The sequence below is a fragment of the Anoplophora glabripennis genome, unplaced genomic scaffold (assembly GCF_000390285.2).
Source record: "Anoplophora glabripennis isolate ALB-LARVAE unplaced genomic scaffold, Agla_2.0 scaffold287, whole genome shotgun sequence".
Classification (NCBI taxonomy): Eukaryota; Metazoa; Arthropoda; class Insecta; order Coleoptera; family Cerambycidae; genus Anoplophora; species Anoplophora glabripennis.
The window spans coordinates 532,453-541,784 of NW_019416441.1; positions in this window are offsets into that span (position 1 = coordinate 532,453).

A 9,332-nucleotide genomic window follows, 5' to 3' on the forward strand; every position below is an offset into this window, starting at 1 on the left:
ACCCCCAAGCAAGGGTAAGCATCACCCCAAAATATTTAAATGGCATTGGGGGTTGAGTAATATTTCTTTTGAAAGCTCTTACAATTCTCTTTACAACAGACTTTACATTTTATAATTCCGCCCAATACTTTGAATAAAAATTTACATTTTAAAATTTAAATTATGTCTAGTTGCTTACTTACTACGAGTGATTCGACCGCATTCGTCGACGATTCTTTGACGCAAATCCTCCAGCGACGCTGGCTGTGTTTTATAGATTTTACTTTTTAGGTATCCCCACAAAAGGAAACCAAGGGGCGATAAATCCGGTGATCATGGAGGCCACTCAATGCTGCCTCTTCTCCCAATCCAATTCCCTAGAAAATGTTGGTCCAAATACTGACGGACAATTAACGCATAATGCGGAGGAGCGCCTCCTGTTGAAAAATCAAATGATCTTCATCATACTCTCGAACATTTTCAATAATATTAGTCAAGGCAGGGTCAATAGCGTCTTCCAGTAATTGCAAATACATTTGGCCAGTCAAATTACCAGGTAGAAAAAAAGGACCCACCAGCCGGTCACCGAAAATTCCAGCCCATACATTTAATTTTTCCGGTTGCTGTGTATGCACCTCGTGAAAAACTCTTGGGTTTGAATCGGACCAATAGCGGCAATTGTGACGATTTACCGTCCCGTTCAAGAAAAAACTGCATTCATCAGAAAAACAGATGTTAAAAAGGAACTGTGGATCGTTCCCTGCTCGCTCACTCATTATTTCGCAAAATTGCAAACGGCGGTCATAATCATCCTCATGAAGTTCCTGGACTAAATGTATTTTGTATGGATGGAATTTATTCTTCTTCAAAATGGTTTGTATGCTAGTTCGATTGATCCCAGACACAGATGCCAGCTGCCTCGTACTTAATGTAGGATCAAGATGAACTTGTCCCAAAACTGCAACTTCACTAGCTTCATTAACTATAGGTTTTTCAATTTCTCGTTTTTTATTGGCTACGTTCCCTGTCTCTTGAAATTTTTTTACTAACTCTAGAACATACTTCCTCCTGACATGTCGATCTTGATGTTGTTCATTAAATAGCTGAGCTGTTCTATTCGCACATTTATTGTTCATAAAGTAAAGCGAAATGATATCTACCCTTTCCGCAATGGAATAAACCATAGTGTTTAATTTTCAAAAACACAATTAAATAAACTACCAACCAACGCTTCCAAATAATACTAGAAAATAATTTGGAATCCACTAATTTTACGTTCATTGTGTGTGTATAGCATTCATTTCTGTTTTTTACAATTTTGTTTTTTTTTACGAAAGTGATAACAAATCGCCAAAAACCAATGTAACGCAAGAAATACTAAATTTATACCATTGGCGTACTTAACTCGAATGACTGACATTTTTACCGTTACTAATTGTTTGTACATAAGTTTCAACTTTAAAATCAAAATTCTTAATAAGTATTGGGCGGAATTATAAAATTTAAAGTCTGTTGTAAAGAGAATTGTAAGAGGTTTCAAAAGAAATATTACGATTACTCAACCCCCAATGCCATTTAAATATTTTGGGGTGATGCTTACCCTTGCTTGGGGGTGAAAGTGGCGGAGTCAAAACTACCTGCAAAGAATGTCCCCCTTTAATCTAAAATCGACGGGTCTGAGCGTTTTTCTACAATCTTGACGCAGTTTCTGAAAATGGCTCTGTTTCTTTTTCATTTGGTCACCCTGTATAATATATTATAATTTTACCTTTAGAGGTACCAAAAATGCACTTGATATCACGCTCCTGAAAAGAGTTACTAGCATCTCCGCGGACTCTTGCATGTCAAATTTTTTCTTTAAAAAATAATATCTCAAAATCTATAACTCCTTGGTATAGGGAATATTTAATAAAGCGACACATTTAAAATAAGAAAGTTAAAGTCGACTTTAGGTATAAAAGGAAGTGCCATAAAGTTCTAAATATTTTACCTGTGTTGGCCCTAAGGCCTTTGCTAGTTTGTCAAATTTTCAGATTTGTTGGATCAGTACTTTCCGAGATATCGACAGTGGCGATTCCTGGTGGGACACCCTGTATAGTAATTGATTTTATCCTTACAAACAAAAGTATCGAAATGCAATAAAGTGAATCTCGAGTATAGAAATACGCCTTTAGAATGATTTTATACTCTGCAAATTTGAGAGGAAATGTGCATTAGCAGACCACCACCAGTGTCGTTTTAATATTTTAACCATCGGGCGTCACAAATGGGAAAATTTGTTGGGAACACCTATTAAGGCGTCATCCTCAGAGGCGCCAATTACCTCAGACCCCTGATATTCAAGGGACAAACTCAGGTAATCCTGAAGTACTTAAAATTCTGTTAACCGAACATTTTTATAGACCCATTTTACGACAGTTGTGAACATCTGTGGAAGAGGCCTACCAACCTATTATAAAAACGCAAGGGAGGAAATGGCAAATTTTAATTTTTTATTTCAGGAAAATTTTCCTCTTGTCCACATAATGGTGCCTTTATAAGAATGAGAAAAATAGATATATACACCAATAAGAACAACACATAAGTTATTTAAAATTATGGTTAAATATATTTTCATACTTAAATCGTACAGGGTGTTCTAATTTTTCAAAGAAAACAAAATAGTCAGTTGTTTCACTGAAAGTTCTGTTGAACAAATGACCCTGTACAACAAGCACGGTACATAATTCTTCATGCAAAACATTATTAAATAAAGCTAAAAGCATAATTAGTAATGTTAAACTGTTTCAAACGTTATATCATGCAAAATGCTTGCGAGGAAGCAATTAAAAATGGCTGTGTCTAAATTTACTAAAAATATAATTGTATATGAGTGTACACAGTTATAACAGAGATAAAAATGAACTTTATGTACTGTCAGTTAGTTGTTGGTACAATTGATGTGGAATAAATAGGTTGAGGGTAATTTTATTTCAAATAAAAATTGAATAAATATAAAAAATTGGGCAACAATTAACATTTTTAAGCATCAGGAAGTTTCATTTTTATTTATAGGTCGAATTTAATTAAATATACAGGGTGTCCCGTTCATGTTTCAAAAAAACTTGTGTGCAAGTTCCTCATGGAAAAATAATAGGGGTGGTTCATGTAAAGTTTTTTTCTTAGATACAGTGTACTGAAGTTGTTACTTTCCAAATGGTTTTCCTTAATTATTATTTTTAAATCGGCTAAAGATAAAAATGTCAAAATTTGTACACCAGTAAACATCAACTGTTCGTTAAGAATAATGTGCAAACAGTTTCTTTCTGAAAAGCAGTGTCGCCGATACAGGTAATTGGAGGGGCACAATAAAAAAAATATGTTAAAATTCAAAATAACATTTCTAAACGGTTCTTAAACTCTAAAGCATACTACAAAAAAGGTATACTTGTTGAAATTCGGTAGCATGTACCATTTTCGAGAAAAATGAAGTTGCATAGAAGCAAGTGGGGGACAATTTCAGCATCTACTGTAGTGAGTTTTGCTCATTTATTTAATTGTGCAGCTGTTTTGTTCTGTATGTCTCCGAGTCTGTTTTCTAATATTTTTCTGTTCATATCACTTTTTTTCATGTCCATCAACAATTCAATCCATTCAACAATAATTTTTTATTTTAGTAATGGTAGTGTAGTAGTTTACAAAATCTAAAATTAGATTAATAGATAATTAATTACCATAATCCGTTTATTTTGATTTACTTTTTTAAATGTTAATTTACAACAAGCTGAAACTTAAAATATTTTTTTTTTTTTCAGTTAATAAAATGTTTTACAATTAACTGTTTCATGTGCCACATAAGAAATTAAAATTATAGACTTAAATGCAAATACTGTTGGTAGCTAAATGTCTTCAGCTCATTCAATGGTATAGTCCCCTTTCAATTTAATATTTTGTTAATGTACTTGTGCCGCTTTATGTGAGCAAAAAAATGCAACTTCATTATTCTCGAAAATGGTACATGCTACCGAATTTCGGCAAGTATACCTTGTCTTTGTAGTATCCGTTAGAGTTTACAGAACCGTTTAGAAATGTAATAAATTTTGACTTTTAACATATTTTTTCTTCGATTGTACCCCTCCAATTACCTGTATCGGCGACACTGTTTTTCAGAAAGAAACCATTTGCACATTATTCGTGTACAAATTTTGACATTATTATCTTTAGCCGATTTAAAGATAATCACAGCCACACAGAAAAAAAAAAGTTGGGTATACTTTTTATGCGACATATATTTTTCGTAGTAATTTGGCCTCCTGAACAAGAATCTGGGGTCAGAATTGGCCCATCACGTCACAATTTTTTCCTAACCTCAAAAAACTTGTGAAAAATAGTGAAAATTGATGAAAATTTACTGGGAAAATTTGGAAAAAATTTATTTCCACATCAAATAGTACATTTTTATGTAAAAGACTCTGCTGAATTCAAATCCACTGTCAGAATTGAGCTAGAACGTGTGGTTTTTCTTTTCTAACCTCAAAAAACCGAGCAGGAATCGCTATTTTCAAATTCTGAGCGGATTTTGACCAGATTTTGTATAAAGGGGTTTTTTGGGTCGCTGATTACGAATATGAATTCACATTGTAAAAATTCAAGATGGCTGATCCAATATGGCGGGTGTACTTTTTTGAAATCCACCGATTTCAGTAAAATTTGGCATCATAAGGATTGCTGGTTGATCTCACCTTCATTAATCACACATCTGGAGCCAGATTTTCATAAATCAAGGTAAAAGATTCCACTCCGTCTAAAAATGTGACTTCGCTTAAAAAAATGACTTAAGGACTCTACACATGTAATGATGTGTAGTGTGATGTGCTTGTTTCCATGGGACAAGACAAAAAAGTTTCTACTTTATTCTTTCATTTATTTAGTCGTGCATGGGCTTATGGTTTTCCAATCAGATTTTTTTAACTACTATGCAGTTTTCCTATGGCATTTAGATGCTTTTATTTCTTAATAATTTTAAAGTTCAAGGAAAAGGACACATTACTGCCACACAGCACATCACTGCATCTGCTTATGCCTTCAATCTAAAAATGTGACTTTGCCGAAAAAATGCCGCCTACTCGGCCTAAAATTATGACTCTGCCTACAAATTTTACCTTGATTTATGAAAATCTGGCTCCAGATGTGTGATTAATGAAGGTGAGATCAACCAGCAATCCTTATGATGCCAAATTTTACTGAAATCGGTGGATTTCAAAAAAGTACACCCGCCATATTGGATCAGCCATCTTGAATTTTTACAATGTGAATTCATATTCGTAATCAGCGACCCAAAAAACCCCTTTATACAAAATCTGGTCAAAATCCGCTCAGAATTTGAAAATAGCGATTCCTGCTCGGTTTTTTGAGGTTAGAAAAAAAACCACACGTTCTAGCTCAATTCTGACAGTGGATTTGAATTCAGCAGAGTCTTTTACATAAAAATGTACTATTTGATGTGGAAATAAATTTTTTTCCAAATTTTCCCAGTAAATTTTCATCAATTTTCACTATTTTTCACAAGTTTTTTGAGGTTAGGAAAAAATTGTGACGTGATGGGCCAATTCTGACCCCAGATTCGTGTTCAGGAGGCCAAATTTCTACGAAAAATATATGTCACATAAAAAGTATACCCAACTTTTTATTTCCGTGTGGCTGTGAATTAAGGAAAACCATTTGGAAAGTAACTACTTCAACACACTCGAAAACATGGCGTCTAAGAAAACAACGTTACATGAACTACACCTATTATTTTGCCATGAGGAACTTGCACACAAGTTTTTTTGAAACATGAACGGGACACCCTGTATAGAAATGCTATTAACTGAAAATGATACTGAAGTAGAACGAACTCCAAAGCTAAGTGTGTCTCTTTCCGAATGAGGCTATTTCTAAATTAACTAAGACTGGGAGCTACATACAATGTAATGGTGAAACTTAAGCTTTAATTTACCGTAGGCGACTTATTTTATATACAAGGCAAAATTAGATTTCAACCCTCCGTCGTGCTTTCATCGATCAAATAATGTTAGATACCCTGAATTAATCCTGACACAGATTTATTCGCCCCAGATTTTAATACCCTACGCTATAAATTCTAGAATGTATTTGTACATACAAAATTAGGTTAATATACTACAAATGTACCATAGTTTTTCAATGTTGTATCATTATTTACATTACAGGATTAAACATTTTAGGTGGGTAAGTAAAGAACAGCAATTTCACAAAAAAAATTGAGACAATGACATGTAAATGAAAATATGTACCTCTACCAGAGCTGGGTAATTCCTGGTGAAAAAGTAATTAGCAATTACAATTCCCTTTTTTTCCCTGTAATTGTAATTGTATTTAAGTACTTTTTTTTATTAAAGTAATTTGGAATTGTAATTGCAGCAAAATTGTTATAGGAATTGTAATTTGTAATTATATTATTTGAACTATCGAATTACAAATTACTTCTATAAGTACAAATACTTTTTCCAATTACAATTACTTTTTCTATTAATTATAATTACTTTTAAGATCATGCGTATTGCGTAATTGCGTACAGACTTGCAGACTTCTATTATTTCAGTTGAGGAAAGCCTTGTGCCGCGTGAACAATAATAAGTGATTTGAATTAACCTCAGAATTAACAGAGTACATTTTATTTTATTATAATTATTATTAATTTAGAAAATATACGAAGTAAAAATATGTTGTCTATAGCATCAAGTTTTATAAAAATATATATTATGTATCTATGTGTTACTGCTCTTATTTTGAGTTGAGAAAACTTCTGGTTCGGTTACTCAGCCTTTCACTCGTACTTGTTCGATTCGTAATTTTTTTAATAATAATTATTGCTTTCCAGTCTACCCAAAACTACTGTATTCTATATTTTGCAAATGTACTAACAACCAAAAAAAAGAGCATCGGGTTGAATTAATTACCTGACCAATAATATAAAATTATAGTATGAACTGAACTAGTTTAAATTATTAGATTAGGAATAAAAATATAAAAATTCTATATCAGAAAATGAATAAGAATAATCTTTTCATTTTAGTATCAATTCTAATAAATAATAAAACGCAATATTACACAACACTTTTAATTTAAATTTTTAACTTAACTTTTTCCTTTTTCTCTGTTTGGTCACTATAATTTACTTTATCATAAAAGTAATTAGAAAAGTAATTAGAAAAGTAATTGCTAAATCCATTTTCCATGTAACTGTAATTAAATTAATATAATTCCTTTTTTAAAGAATATACTTTGTAATTGTAATTAGTTCCTTTTTTTAAAAAGTAATTTGTAATTGTAACCATTTTTAAATTACAAGTAATTACCCAGCTCTGACCTCTACCACTGTTTTCTTAACCACTAATACAGTTATTTATAGTATACACTTCTAGTTATACCTAATAAGTTAATCATTTTCATTAGTCACCATCATTTGTCGAATATACAGGATGTCACCTAACAAATGTTACATACTTGAAGGGTATAATCTAGAACCCAAATGGTGTGGATTTGACCAAACTTGGTTAAAAGAAAAATGTCGCAAAAAAAGTTAAAGGGTGTTTAAATTTCTTTTATTATTTCTTGTTTTCTCCCAGTTAACCGATTTCTGCAAAATTTGCTGTAGCTTAGTTTCTCTTCATGAAGTATGCAGTGATTATGTCCCTATTAGGTTAAATCACACAGGACGTTCATTTTACTACAACGCTTTGTGAATATTCTTCTGTAACTTTACGTACGTTTTTTACTTCATGAAGAGAAACTTAAGCAACAGCAAATTGTCCTCAAATCGGTTAACTGGGTTCTGAGTTAAGGAGAAAACAAGAAATAAAAAAAGAAACTTTAACACTCTAACTTTTTTGCGACATTTTTCGTTTAAGCAAGTTTGGTTAAATCGGCAATATTTGGGTTCTAGATTATACCCTAGAAGTATGTAACATGTGTTAGGTGACACCCTGTATTAATTTGTTACGAGAGACTGCTTTTAAGCGTTCTTTTATTTCCACGGCTCACTTCAATCAAGCTAATTGTCTGTTCCAATCACAGTCTACTTCGTCAAAACAAGCAATTGGATTTATATTCATTTCAATAACTTATGTCAAGCTGACTATGATGGAAAAAAGTTTTCACTGTCGCGAAATTAGCTATTTTAAGGGATGGAAAATGAAATTTTCATTTGAAAATATTTTTAATCTTTGTCACAGAAACAGTTTTTTTATAGGTTTTGTGTAATCATTAGATTATTCGGTTAACCTGGAAAAGTGGGTAATACTATTATTATTATTAAATTTTCATTTACTTTTAAAACAAAAGTCTTCGAGATTTAAAACGGATTTATTACAATTAGGTTAGAATGCTAAAATTTTCTCGAAAAAATTTAAAAAATCAAACAAATTTCGCATTCTGTATAAAAAAAAATTTATAAGTACAAACGGGACACCCATATAAATTCTACTACGGTATTCCTGTATCATGCTCTGAGTGACGATATGATGCACTAAATATTGATTTTCTTTTATGCAATGCTTTTATTCTATTATTTGATATTTATAATGTACAAGGATGTACACAAAGAGTAGAAATGAATAATGTAAGTCACTGGATAATGCGTCTAAAATTATTATTTCTTTGTTACATCTACCGTAACAAAAGATGTTGCCTTTTTAAGAAGCTACAATTACAAACATGTTAATAAGTCCCGGTACGGCAAAAAAAACTTTCAAAGCATTTTTTGAAACAATGTTTCAGTAAAAAGTGTACGGATTTTTCCCTGGCTATCTGATGATGACCTTGGATTTGACCTTGACTTTGACCTTCAAGATCATTTGAAGGTCAAGTTAAGTTTTTTAAATGGAAACCCCTATTTTTATAGCGGATTCGGAAATAGCAGGAAATTTTACGTTTAACTATGACCTTGACAAATTCCTTGACCATGACCTTCAGGGTCAAATTAACCTGACTTTGACATGATCTTGAGGGTCATTGTCAAAGTCGTAGTCATGGTCGTACTTGAAGGTTAAATTTCAGTTCTTTCCAAATCCGTAATAAAAAATAGGGGTTACCAATGAAAAAACAACTTTGACCTTGAAGGTCATTGTCAAAATCATGGTCAAGACCATCTCTGGACGTAAAATTTCCTGCTCTTTCCAAATCCACAATAAAAAGTAGGGGTTTCCATTTAAAAAACTTAACCTGACCTTCAAATGACCTTGAAGGTCAAAATCAATGTTAAATCCAAGGTCACCATTGGATAGACAGGGAAAAATCCGTATACCTTTGTCTGAAACATTTTTTCTCAAAATGCTTTCTTCAAAAGTTTTTCT